This window comes from Patiria miniata, unplaced genomic scaffold, assembly GCF_015706575.1.
Source record: "Patiria miniata isolate m_02_andy unplaced genomic scaffold, ASM1570657v1 HiC_scaffold_7, whole genome shotgun sequence".
NCBI lineage: Eukaryota > Metazoa > Echinodermata > Asteroidea > Valvatida > Asterinidae > Patiria > Patiria miniata.
Window position 1 is genome coordinate 19,560,673 of NW_024037074.1, and position 5,783 is coordinate 19,566,455.

Sequence of the window (5,783 nt, forward strand, 5' to 3'; positions counted from 1 at the left end):
GTAAAGCGCCCTCTGTAGTTTTTTTCTCACTACAGCATTTGTTAAGTTGAGCGCCCTCTAGGGTGCTGGGGAAAAGCGCAAGAGGGCGCTCAACGAAGAATCAGCGCTCACGATAGCCGCTGGCATAGCGGGTTCCGATATCGGTTCGTTTTGATATCGCCCTCTTTGCAATGTCTTGGCCCAAGATTAGTACTTAACAAACCACTCATCTCCATGTGTAAAATAATTAATTAGATTTATTGCAACCAGACAAAACTATAACAGCGCCCTCTGTATGTTGGCTTGTGATCAGTATGTCAGTGTGCGTTTTTGCCATGGTTTTTGCAGATCGATTTCCTAGCCCCTAGCGCCTCGAAAGAGCAAGGATACGACCAATCGGTAACGTTCGCAACTATTGAGCGAGAGTTCGGTCGTGAGAACTTTACTTAGAAAATCGCCGTCATAAATTGGCAGGGGGCATATGTGGGGGGGGGGGGGGGATTTTTGAGGGGGTTGGACTTTTGGGGGGAGGAGGACCAATAGTAAGTCATGATCTTTGGAATAAATTAAGCCACAGAAATAAATTTTGTATCATTGGAAAGCCGATGATTTGCGCTTTAACAACTTGATGTACACAACTTGAAAAGTCAAAGTGGGGTTATTCCTCATTATGCTATGGCAGGTCACAGTTACGTCACTACCAATTTTAAGCCGTGTCATGCAATAGATTCAGAACTAGAAACACCATTAAGTTTCTTCATAATGGCCATTAAACGTTTAGATTGAAGCATGTCCAGGCAAAAGTAAGCAGTCTTATCGATATCGAAAATACGCTTAAGTTCCATTTCCGGAATTTTCTGTACTGAATTTCTCGGCGTTGTTTTATTGACGAGAAACTTGCCTGGGTCTGACGACTTTCAGGTTCTCCGAAGACCGGTGTGTACTAGGCCTACACTTGGTCTTGGTATGCTTCCCTTTCTTCGGAAGACCAGGCGCAAAATTAAAACCACAACACGGTGCTCATTGTGTTTCGTTTATGTGTAGAACGAATTTAATCGTGAATGGGTAAATGGCGTTAGAAAATCTTCAAAGCTGAGCAAGGAACCGGAAAGTACTTTTCTGTGACGACAGCAAGACATTACGGGGCAGGGTTTTGTTGTATTTGGGAAGGGGGGGGGGGGGGAGGGGTTTGCAGTAGCAACATTGTCCGACCTTTGGTTTGTCACCATCTGGGTGGCACTTCCCGTGTTTTTTTTTTTTGGGGGGGGGGGGGGGGGGGGGGGGGGTGACATCTTCGTCCCCATGGCGTTGAGCATTACGTTTCCGCTGCCTGCTCTCTCGCTCTTGGATTGGATTGGATAATTTGCATATGCAAGTTTTTTTGGTAATTAGGTGTGGATCCGGAATAGTCAGGTGCCGCTACAACAATGCGAGTCATTGTTTGTTTCTTGAATGCAGTGTCCAAGGGAACAGGAGCAGTTCGTCGTGGATTGCGTCAGATCGGAAAATCATTTTCCCCAAAAATATCCCAATGTGACCAATCCGACGTACAGTGTTACGTTCAATATGACAAGGAGGATTGTACATGATAATTTACACGTAAAAATACATAATATTCCTACATGTTCAAGTTAGCAGCAATTGACAGAACACAGGAAGCAAGGTACAGGAAGCACAGGCTCGAGGTCGAAAGTAGACCCGAGAAAGGTTGGGTGAACGGGGGGAGTGAACCCCGAACCCCTCCCAGTCGCTTCCACGGAGTTTAATTTCGATTTGTGAAAGGTCATCACGATCTTTCTGCAATACAAGCATGTACATACATTTTATAGGTTCGTACGTATTCAGTGAGTTCTGACGCATACACATCCATCAAGGCTGCAACACACGCACAAACGTGTACAAGAACGGCCGCTCAAGCGTCGATAATGAAATCTACAAATGCAACCTCGCTCAGCCTCTAATTCTTAATCTCGACGGTTTTGGTCAGGGAGGGGAAAAAAATCCTCATCGAATAATAAACGACGCAAAAAAAACATCATTTATACGCACAGCCTTGCCAGATTACCCAATAGTATTCTGCGATTATCCTTCGAAAAAAAAATAGAGGAAAAAAAATAGAGAAAAGAGAGATGGAGAGGGAGAGAGTAAGAACATCTATTTTCGATGCACGCGGTGGTGGACATCCACCGCGAGAGACTAATCGAATTGGTGGGGAGCAGCTGCGCCGACATCCCCATCAATCTGTCTCGGTCGACGCGCTCCGTACCGGCACCCGTTGTTTGATCAGGTGCAATTAAAATCTCATCGGAAATTCAATAATACAAGAGGGCTACTCCATCAGCGTTAAAGATAAGGATCACTAGACTTCCGTCTTGAAGATAGTGGGCGGAGACCGTAAAAAAGGGGAGGGAGTTTGAAGTGTAGCGAAATCAACCCTGAAATTATTCATTTATAAATCATTTATTTCTTACTACATACTTATACTAAATAAATCTGAGAACAACGATAACATATTTGCTTTAAATATTTAAACTACAATTATTGAAATGCTTGTTTTTACGGTCTGAACTTGTGGTAATTAATTGGTCTCCCAACACAAGCGGAAAATATTTTGTGTTTTCCGTATGAACACATTTCCGAAACTTTACAAATAAGAAAGAGTGTTTATTACAGTAGCTGGAATTACAGTGAGGATGGGTTAATTACTTTTCAAATTGATTAGCCATCCGATTAGGAAAAAAATCCTTCCAGAGTACCAAATGATGAGACGTTTGAAATTAACGAACCAAGACGGCTGCAAATCTCCAATGAAATCAGCTCCGCGTTAATGATTCCAATCAAGTCCGCACTGATCTCATTAGATCCGTTGATTGTTTAAGAAACTCTATAGTGTTCCTCATCAGGGAAACATCTGAGATACACTGAACCGTTGGAAAGTGACGTCAGAAAGTGAGAAAGGAAAGAAAGAGTATCATTTTGATGTAATTTTCTGATGCGATGTTAGCTCCCTTTTAGAAAAATACAAAACAAAAACAAGTGTGGTAAAGCTGGTCCCAGAGTGCACCGACTTCTCTTCAATGGGAGACTTTTTGAGACGTTGGTGGCAGCAAACACATCGGTCCTCTTCAATATTGTTTACGTCATGCTTAAGCAAACGCGCGCATGCTCAATATGACGCAAACAATGGAAAATGGACCGATGGTTCTACCTGTGATCCCAAGTGGCCATTTACAGGAAGTCACTTTATGGTCACAAACAGAAGGCCGGATTTAACCAAATTTATAGGCGTTGCGTGGCCCCATACAACTGCACTGCCCGGCTAACGAATGATACTCTGTAGGAGTCTGTCAGTGAAAAAAATGCCAAAGGATACACGGCGCTATAACAAAGAAATGAAAAAGGTAAAGAAGACGAAGAAAAGAGGACAGCCAGCTACGATTTGGGGAAAAGATGGGTCTTGAGAGCCTTTTTGAAGGACAAGACACTGCTTGAATTTCTGATGGGGATGAGTAGGCTATTCCATGGCCGGAGGGCGGCAATGGAGAAGGCCCTGGACGACAAGGGACTCTCGAGCAAAAGAACGAAGGGAGTAAGAACAGATCTGGATTGTGAGAAGAGAGGTGCGATAATCTGGTGCAGAGTGTTTTAGTGATTTGCAAGTGTGAACCAAGGGGCAGAACCAAGGGGCGGAACTGAACAGGGGGCGGCAATGGGAGCCAGATGTTTGAGCAGAGGCCTGGAGAGGTATAGGTGTGTTTGGGCTTCTGAAAGAGAAGCCTGCAACACATCTGCATTGAAGTCTCAGAAGCCTTTAGGCTTAGAGACACCGTTTAGCAGACAGCAGCAGTAGTCAGAAATCAGGATACGGACAGCATTGTCTGCAAGCATTAAAGTCAAGAGATGTCCTGATGCGGCTAAGGCTGCGGATATGCCAGTTGAGAGAGCGACAACGTCGTGTGATGTGATCAGACATTTTCCTGTCATGGTCAAAAACAACATCTAAGTTTCTGACCGAGGGGGAAGGATGAATTTCAATCCCATCGAGATTAAAAATTAAAAATAGGTAGGCCCTGTTGGACAAGCAAAACTGAAACATAGAAACTAAAAATCCGTTTGGAATCCAATTCAATAACAACCGTTTTCACCATAAGGCGGAAAACGGATAAAAAAAGGAGATATAAAATGCCATTTAATTTTTATGAGTTTATACTATGAATATGCACAAAATACAATGATCAGAGCTGAATTAGACATTTTAATTTGGGAGAGCTTCGCCATCTGTGCTTATACTGCACAACTGCAATTTCCATGGTCTTTTTTTCATTCTCTGTGATGCGCATATGTGTTTTTTCTTCGTTTAAAAAAACGAAACCGAGATATTATTGCTAATTGGAACAGAAGTAGGGCACAAGTGCATCAAAGGGAGATATCCTCTGCTAGGGTTGAATCTTCTCTTTAAAATGACACCCTGATCATGTCCTTACATTAACGGTTGACTGAGCAGTGACCAATTTTATGAAAGGGTCTATTTTGTTCAGTGTTGTCAAATGTTTGAAAGAAAAGCTGCGTGGAATTTTAACCAAAAAAAACCCAACCAAACAAACACGTTAATGAAACGTACAAAGAAGAACAAAGACAATTCCCAAAGGGTGCCAGTGATGTGGGGGGGGGGGGGGGGGGGTCAGCAACATCGCCCAAAACAGTGACGTCTTGTTGCCAATATTAGCAAAACACTATACTTGTTTGTCTCGCAACTCCCTCCCCCCAAAAAACCAAAAACACACACAAAAAACCCCGATGCGGTACGAAAGTGTTTGAAGAATAGGATGTTGCATCTAAGAAAGCTTTCATCGCTAATCAAGTGATGGAGTGGGATTTGCCGAAGCCGGTCGATGCGGACGAGGCCTGGGTGCATTTATGTGGCAAATCTGCGCCCCAAAGAATCGATTCCTGTCGTGTCAATTGAGTGGATAAAGAACTTTCCGGAGGCCTGTGACCGAACTGAGAAATGCTAGGGGGTGTGTGTGTGTGTTCAATTCAAGTTGAGGCGGGGGGGGGGGGATTTTGTTGTCATATAACATATAAATGAATGTAGAGAAAATGTGAGAAAAAGAATCTTCCTCCTTTCTGTAATAACAATCAGACAACATCATGTAGATAAAAAATGAATGATTGGAAATGTGCCCAATCATTTTTATCCAAACGGGGAACCGTCATAAATGTATCGCCACAGTGCTGTTTATAAGTTAGGACTCCTTACACTTACTTAACCCACGTTGAGGCCTAGGGTTTTCACAAGGAACAATTCATATGAATGGAGACTTGTAGAGTTGGTTTTAATTAAGATAATTACAGACGACGATCATGTTGAATGCAATGAATTAAACGTTGATTGTGTATTGTGCACACGATGATGGGCAAAAGTAACCCGCCATATATAAATACGTCATGCATGATCGCCGTTTGTTATAAACAGTTCGTTTTAAATTCAACAGGTGTAATCATTTTATAATCCTCCGTTTATTAACAATTGTAATGCCATTAACATACAGTGAAGTAAGAGAACCTTTGTACAGAACAGCCATTGAAGCTATGTAATGGCATTGGATACGACGGCCGGTTCATACTGCGAATGATTTTGTGATGCCACATCTCATAACTTATAACACAAACTCAGGCAAATTTCTCCGGAAATGCTTCATGACGTTCAATTAGCTGCGCACTCGCGTTTAGGTGAAGTATCAACAAATCTGCACATCTAAAAAAAACCCACAAAAAAACCCGGACATCTGCTGCAGGCTTAA